Source organism: Trachypithecus francoisi, unplaced genomic scaffold (assembly GCF_009764315.1).
Source record: "Trachypithecus francoisi isolate TF-2019V2 unplaced genomic scaffold, Tfra_2.0 Lachesis_group19, whole genome shotgun sequence".
NCBI classification, from domain to species: Eukaryota; Metazoa; Chordata; class Mammalia; order Primates; family Cercopithecidae; genus Trachypithecus; species Trachypithecus francoisi.
Genome location: NW_022681464.1, coordinates 50037746 through 50046526, shown reverse-complemented (window position 1 = coordinate 50046526; position 8781 = coordinate 50037746).

The following is an 8781-nucleotide window of genomic DNA, read 5'->3' as shown; positions in this document are numbered from 1 at the left end:
ACCAAATCTATGGTCTACACATTTGAAGAGTGTGCAAGAAGGTGGAGTTTTCTAAGCAGTATCCAGATCTGGAGTGGGTATTTTACCTGCAACCTGGCATAGAAAGGATCATGCTCAGTCCTGTTTTCAGCTAGGAGCCTGTGTCTGACCTTGGAGCGTCCTGGAGAGCTGGTACATCTCACCACATGCTTACGACGCCTGCGAGGACACTCAAGGCAGACCACAGCGCAGGTCTCAAAACCACTGAAAACCCTGAACTTACAATGCCAGATCTCTTACATCTCTTACATGAGCCTGGCAGCCTTGGCAACGCTATTTTCCTTCCCGTTGCAGTGATATGATTAGGGTATGCCTGGAGGGGATAGTGGTTCCCAAAACATAGAAAGAAAATTTGAAATAAAATAATAATTCATATCAGTAATAGACAAGGCTTATGCAAACGTGGGTTTAGAAACACTTGTGTATATTCAAAATGAGACCTTAAGACAGGGGTTTAGTGAACTGTTTCTTTTATCTTGCCAGTTTCATTCCTTTTTTGTACACACAGTCATCTCTCAGTATCGGGGGGGACTGGTTTCAGGACATCTTGAATGCGGAAGTCCCTGATATAAAATGGTGTAGTGTTTGCATACGAGCTATGCACACCTTCCTGTGTACTTTAAGTCATCTCTAGATACTTATCACACCTGATACAATATGAATAGTTGCTGTGCTCTATTGCTAAGGAAATAACGCAGGGAAAAGTCTGTACATGTTCGGTACAGATGCAAGCATCCTTTTTGTCCTGAATATTTTCTCTTGCAGTTGGTTGAATCTACAAATGTGCAACCCATAGAAAAGGGAAGCCAATCATGTGTAATTCAAAAATGTGAGCAAAGATTCTATTTACCAATCTTAAAAAAGGGTGTGAACCCTTGATTTCCTATATTCACATCCTACTTCTGGGATTCAAGTCCTACCAGAAGCAGGATTTTTTAAAAATATAAAAATCAGTTGTTATTTAAAGATTGGACGTCTCCAGTGTTGTTTTGCTTTGAGACAGACATTTTCGACTTCACCACTCTTTTTGTTCAGGTCATACATAATTGTGTGTGGAAACACGCACACATTCTTATGTGCTTATTTATTTGTATAATATAATCTAAGGAGACTCAAATGTGTTTCTGGATTTTCATTTTGTCATTATTTCATGAACAATTAGACACTAAAATGGGAGAATTTTCCCTTTTTATTATTTTCAAAAATATTTCTATGTAATGTTAGCCATGTTTTATAATCTGTTAATGAAACAAAACATGTCTGCTTGTGTGTGTGTGTTTGAGTTTCAAGAATATATGCAAAATCGCCTCCTCAAGGAGACAGGGCTAAGAGAATCGAAACTTTCCTTCCTCTGTAAACATCGTGATACTGTGTATTCATAGAAGACAGCACTTCCGTGATAGCACATTGAAATTCTTTTGAAACTGTAAGCGTAGTAAACTCTTATTGAAAGCATTTTATGTGTCAGGAATTGTGTTGGGTTCTGAGAAAATAACAATGTTTAAAAATCCATGGACATGACCTGAAGACCTCTTTGACAGAGGGCAAGCAAGCAGTATTACAGAGACAGAGTGAAAATGGGGCATCACCAGGCCATGAAACGTGTGCAGAGAAGGGGACGACCAGCTCTATGTGCTGGGACAGCAATGGTATTGGGGTGTGGCATGCAGGCTGGAAGGCTCTGTGAGGGCGGATGGGGCCAGCAGGACTCAGCAGAAGGAGACCTACCTGTCCTGTGCAACGTTCTCAACGTGTGCTCAATCATAAGACAGAAAGGGATGGCTGGGGAACAAGGCTGGAAGGTGAGAGGGACCCAGGTGAGGATGCTGCAGACAGGAGGGTCTTTGGAGCCAGGCAGGCAGGGTGGGGGGAGACTGCGGAACGACGGACCTCCCAGGCTCAACAGCCTGGTCCTAGCAAGGAGATTAACAGCAGCATGTACCTCCTATCGCAACCTATCTTGCATTTTTATAATCATTATGATTATTAAAGACTTGGTAGGGCAGGCTAGGAAACTTGGAATTTTATTCTTTAAGTGACTCTGACACAAATCACCTGCTTTCTCAAAACGCACGTCACTGCAGGTGTCCGAGGAAGAGCGAGGGAAAGGCTTGGAAGACACTAACTGACACTATTCTAGGAAAACAACAAAACACAAAAAACAATGTGCAAATAACACATCTTCGTCTGTATTTATTATGAAGGAATGTAGCCTTTTACATAAAAAGAATCAAAGAGATGTTTACTTATGGGAAGTCTTATTACTCTAGTTTATACCTTCTTTATTTTAACATTAGTTGTCTGTTACCTGTCTCTTTCTCTCTGTCTCTCTGTCTCTCTGTCTCTCTCTCTCTCTCTCTTTCTCTCTCTTATTTTTCTTCTCTCTCACACACAAACAGAAAAACAAAACACAAACCTTCTTGGGCATGCCCATTGGGCATATCTTTGCAAACCTAATACTAACAATGCTAATCTATTTATCTGAGAGTAGGAAAAGGAATAAATGTTACAACACATTAGAATTTCTGCGCTCTCAGTATGTTTAACTGGGGACCAAATTAGTGAAAATCGGCTGGAGTAAATTCAGTCCTTGAAAGGGTTATTCCAGGCCTTTGTAGAAAGGGGCACGGAGATGTTATTTGAAACAAACACAAGCTGGGAAATCCTAAAGTAAGGAGAGAAAGCGTAGCTATTACACTCTCGTTTACTTAGAATAAGACAGAAAGAGGATAGGCATTTATCGCATGGCTACTGATTGCTAGGCATCGTACCTCGTGTATACATGTGTTATCACATATTTTAAGAATATCTCTTAATCTTCTTAAGCCTCAATGTGGTGGATATTGTCATCCTATTTTATAGTCAGGGAAAGATTTTTAGAAGAACCAAGACACAGCTAGCTAATAAGTAGTCCATGGACTTGGTGTTCCACCCATGTCCTTCTCTAAACGCTGCGGTGACACAGTTCTCATCGAAGGTGAGTTAGGAGTGAATGTAAAGACGGGTTAAGAACAGGGCCCCTGATTCAGACACAGCTGGACTTAAAATCCATTCACAAGCCCTAATACCTTGGTATAGTCACTGATCCCCTCAAACATTCATTTTCTTCAGGTTTAAAATATAATAAATTTATTTTAAGGATTACATAAATATGTATGGTAAACGTGCAATTTAATGTCCAACGGGGAAAATAATGTTACTAAGTCAAATACTTGATGTTTAGAATCACTTTATTATCATTATTATTAGCTACCCTTTGTGGAAATTTCATTTCTGCTTCAATACAAGCAGTGTTGTACAGCACTGGCCTCTGAGGTTTATGATTGAAGTCCTGTTTCCAGGGAAAGGGCAGTAAAGAGGCTTTAGTTGGCTCAAGAATCCAGTAAAACGTGTGCCTGTTCCTACAGTTTTCTAGCATGCTATGAGAAATCTCAGATTTGTTTCCATTCGAAGATTTCCGATTTGATATTTACATAAATTTCTGTTTTTCTATGTGTCCTGGTGATGTCTAGTGCAGTTCTTTTAGGTAAAAGAGGCAAAGGAAAATAACAAGGAGCAGACATAACATATTTAATGCTCTGGATAAAATATCAACAGGAGTTAAAGCCTTCAGCAAGTAAGATATTTAGCAAATCAATAATTTAGACTTCCATTTATCTTTTGGTATCTAATTTTTTTCTTTTAAAAAAATGATGATTCAAAACCAATGCTTGAAGTAAAATTAGTAAAACTTTACATTCACACCTGTGTCTGACTTTCTAAGCATATTGCATTTCAAAGCAAAAGCTAGATTTAGGGCACACTTCTGTATTCTTGAAACTGGAAATAGGGTCATACCTTCATAAGTGGCTCCTCCTTCTCACTGTGAAAGGTAAAGATCATCTTGACTCTTCAAAGACTGGCTGTGCTGCACTTGAGATGGGCTGACAGTCGCCTTTCAGGGCACATGCTCTACATCTCTACCCATCCTGCTCCAACCCCTGGTGTTACTCGTTACGCAATTCACCCAAGACGGTGCAAATGAAGATCATTTAATAAAGGTACCATTCTTGATGCCCAGAAATAGCAAGTGGGAGGAGCAAGGGGAGGAGATGGTGCCACTGCAGACTGGGAAGAGGGGCCACTGGGCGAGAACCACGGTTGTGGAGGGGTCCAGCTGTGGCCCAGTTGTGGCCCAGCTGTGGCCCAAGAGGTGAAGCTCCGTCTCCTTTTGCTCTTTGGTCTCCTACCAGAGGCCTCCACAGACCGGACTCAATCAGAAGACAGGGACAAGTGGTCGGCGGGGGGACACAGAGGGCAGGGTCAGCCTCCAGGGCTCCAAGCAGAGACAGGAATGGAGCCAGGTGGGCCAAGGAGAAGAACCACAAAGAACGTGCTCAGTAACCATTCAGCGATGTCCCCACTGCGTGGTGCAGAACTCAGCACAGACTAGACCCCAGAGAAGTATTTTTTGAAAGTCTGAATGAATAAATTCATTCATTTAAAAAAAAAAGAAATTACAACATTGCAGCCAATTGAACACTAAGAAAAATTTTATACAAAAATCCAATAGCAGATCCTTTCTAGTGCACTTCCACCGATACAGAAGAGGACGGATGGGAGAGGGGTGAACCTGGGGACCAGTGGCCACAGTTCCCGTCTGTGTCTGAAGGGGATGCATCACCACAAGTTCCTGTGGTCTCAGGCACCCCATGTTTAAAATGATGACGACGATGGAACCCCCACCTGGCAGGGCTTCTGTTAGTCATAAGAATGGTGGAGGCAATGAAGAAAGTGCCTGAAATTCTAGCTTGTGTTTGCTAAGTGCTGCTAATCTCACAGTGATCATGGATCATGCATCAGGGAAGGATGCTCACTCGCTGAAGAGCTTTGCCGGTCTCCTGGTAAGGAAGGAGGCTCCTCCGGGGAGAACGTGCCCCCGCTCTTGTTCATCCAGCTCACGGCTCCCTCACGACCTCTGGAGAGAAGGGTAACTGCATCAGTCTTCCCAGATGACAGGTTTCTGAGGTGTTATCTGGGAAAATAGAACTGTCATCTAACTCTACCTCATTTAAATCAAATTGGATATAACGGTTCTTGGTGATGAAGTTTGAAACCTGAAATTTGAAATGAAATATTACCAGCTTTTCGGACACGCCCTCCCAGGCTCTTCGCAGGTTTGAGCAGTGGTAGATGGGAGGACGTGGGTACGGGGCCAGCACAGTTCCTGGCACACAGAAAGTGCTCGGTAAGTGACTTTGAGTGCCTGACACCAGGACAGTTGGAACCCGTGGTGTTTTCATGCTAATACCGTGACACAGCGGCCTGCCGCACACGTGCAGTAACATTGCTTGAGTGCCCAGGAAGTATGACTTTCCAGATGTGTATTTATATCACTTCCAAAACTCATTTTTAATCTGTGACTCATGTGGGAGTCTGGAGGGTTGGGAAGGCAGATGGAGCTTGAGGTAATTGGCAGTGAGGGAGAGGAGAGCAGGAGTGGGGGTGGCCTGGCCAATGCCCATGCCTCCCACAAAGCTGTGCAGGAGGAACCCTCGCAGCCAAGGGCACCATCAGTTCCTCCAGTCGGTCCTCTGTGCAGATTCCCCACACAGAGTGAGGATTTGGAGTTGCTACACAGGGAGCTGCCTACATGCCTGCCTGGACCCAGTTCTACACGCTACAGGACAAGTCTGAAAACAGGACTATTTATTTACAGCAAATATCAACCAGTGTATGATTCTCATTCCTTGATACTTCCACCTGGGTGTTGACTTATGTTATTGCTTATAAGCTTAGAGTCATGGTAATCCCAAATAAATGTGAGCAGCTTCAGATTGTGGTGAAAACTGACGCACATATTCATGCATCCATGCATTCATTTTCAGCAAACAGGAAGAGCCTCCTCTCTGCGGAGTGCTGCTCTAGGGAGTGGGGCACACCAGGAAAGGAGACAGCCTCCGAGAGAAGATGCTGGAATGAGTCTGGGACCTTGTGAGTCAGGACAGAGGCACAGGAAGCAGCCTCACACCAGGATGTGGGGAGAAGGGCAAGAAGGTCACGATGGCTAGAGCACTGCAGAGACGTGCAAGACAGAGAGGAAATGGGGACGTAGGCAGAGACCTGTATCATTGAAGGCTTTGTGAGTTGGTGTTATAAAGCATGGTCTCAATCAGACAAGGGTCAGGCAGGGACTTCTCAACCCTCCTCACAGTGGAATTACTTGTGGACCGTTAGTGACTGTGGTTCCATGGTGATACATTTTGCTTGGTGCCGAGGTACTCACAGGCCCTTAAGGAATGGCTTCTGAGTCATGAAGCTCATAAACCATTCTTTAATTTATATCAATCATGGAAGAGTTAACTAATAAAATGGTTTCAGAGATTTATGGGAAAATATTAATATAATTCCAATTGATGAATTCAACAGGAAATGTGAATATCAGAACAGTCTCTTTCTATCTCCCTGCTCTAGCAAGCAGCATTTAAAGTTGAGTGTTAATTGTTTGGCTTAAAAGTGTAATTTATTTTTCACTGCTGAATTAGCAATACTTAGGCATATTATGCATGCTTAAGAGAGCAGCTTAGTTAAGCTTTAGTGCATGATTCTTAGAAGGTTGTGTTTGAAACTGAATGTGTACACACAAGTGAGCCAACCTGTGACACAGACAGGGGCTGTCATTGCATAAATTAAGCATCTGCTTCATGCATTCCTGCAACTAGTGAGTTTTATTCATAAAATATTTACACACTATGTTCATAGCTGTTATTGCTCAGTGCCAAGTGAATAAATTTTCTATCTGAAGAAGCAGATGAGTTTCCAACTTGTTAAACTTAACCCCCGATGTCCATATGTTCAATTTTTGTTCATATTCAGGAGAATCGTTCATGAATATGAAGTAAGCAGTGTTTAGTTTTCATGGTTGTGATCCCAGAATCCACGTGACTATAAATGAAAAAGTAGATTAAGAATATATTTATTAATTTTTGGTGGAAGTAATAGAGCAAGTATTGGAGGAAAAGTTCTCAACACTTGGCCCAAGACACTTGTGAATATCTGGGGTTCCTTTAAAGGCCTGCAGGGAGTCCATGAGTCCCTGGAAATTTGTAGTCATTGGGCATTCTACTGCCTAAGCACATTTCAAAAATTCTAGAGGGCTAAATATATAATACATTTAAAGGTAGTGAAGAACCACTTAACCCACTTAACTTTTTAGTTAGAAATTATATAAAGCTAAGAAACAAAGACGAACAAACCAATAATCCAAGTGCTATTGTTGAAAGATGGTGCCTCCAAAATTCAGACATTGCCAATGTGACAGGATTCAGAGATGTGGCCTTTGACAGGTGATTGTGCCATGAAGGTTTCTCCTTCATGATCGGGATTAAGGCCCTTAAAAGAGGCCTCCTGCCCTGTTAGGCTCACTTGCCTTCTGCTTTCTGCCAGAAGAGGACTCAGCAAGGGATCCTCCCCAGACACCAGGTGTCGGTGCCTGGATCTTGGACTTCCCAGCCTCCAGAACTGCTCTTTATTAATTTTCCAGTCTCAGGTATTCTGTTAGAGCAGCATAGACAAAGGCAGAAACTGACACCAGAGGAATGGGGTATCCCTCTAACAAAAATCTAAACGTGTGGAGGCAGCTTTGGAACTGGGTAACGGGGGGAGGCTAGAACAGTTTTTGCAGTAAATGCTGGAAAAACCTATATTGCTGTGAACATAAAGTCAATTGTAATGCTGGCTCAGAAAAAGGAGAGAGTGGCCGGGCACAGTGGTCATGCCTGCAATCCCAGCACTTTGGGAGGTTGAGGTGGGCAGATCACCTGAGGTCAGGAGTTCAAGACCCGCCTGGCCAACATGATGAAGCCCCATCCCTACTACAAATTCAAAAATTAGCTGGGCCTGGTGATGTGTGGCAGTAGTCCCAGCTACTGGGGAGGCTAAGGCAGGATAATGGCTCCAACCTGGGAGGCAGAGGTTGTAGTGAGCCAACATCACACCACCACACTTCAGCCTGGGCAACAGAGTGAGACTTTGTCTCAAAAGAAAAAGGAGGAGGAAGAGGAGGAGGGAGCTGTAGGGAAGGTCTGGTTCTTCCTAGAGACTACTTACCAGAATGTTGGCAGAAATAGGATAGAAAAAGTCATTCTGATGAGGTCTCAGGCAGAAATGAAGAATATATTATTAGACACTGGGGGGAAATCCATCCTTCTTTCAAAGTGGCAAATAACTTGGCTGAGTTATATCTGTGTCCTAGATCTCTTTGGAAAGCAGAAAGCAAGAGTGATGAACTGGGATGTTTGGCAGAAGGATCCCTGGGCAGCATTTGGGATGCTGTGTGGCTTCTCTAAACTGATTATAGTGAAATTCATAACATGCAAGAAGAGGGAAACTCTGTAAAGATGACATTTACAATTTTTTTTTAAAAAAAGCAGAATTTAAAGATTTGGAAAATCTGTTCTATAAATTACCCAGTCTCTGGTATTTTGTTGCCGCAGCACAAAGGGACTAAGACACAGAGAAGAGCAGTGAGCCCTCGAAGCAACTCCAGCATCATTTCTCATGGGATCCTCCATGCTCTTCAAGTAACCCAGCAATTGTTGGGAATCCAGCCACGTTTCAGGTCTGGCAGGCACACACAGATCTCTAACTGTGAGTGACCACGGTGCGGTTATAGTCGTAGGAAAATTAGAATAAGTCTTAATGTCCCTCCATAGGGGGTAGCAAATACATGATGAGGTTCTAATAAGAGTGAGGTAGCTCTGC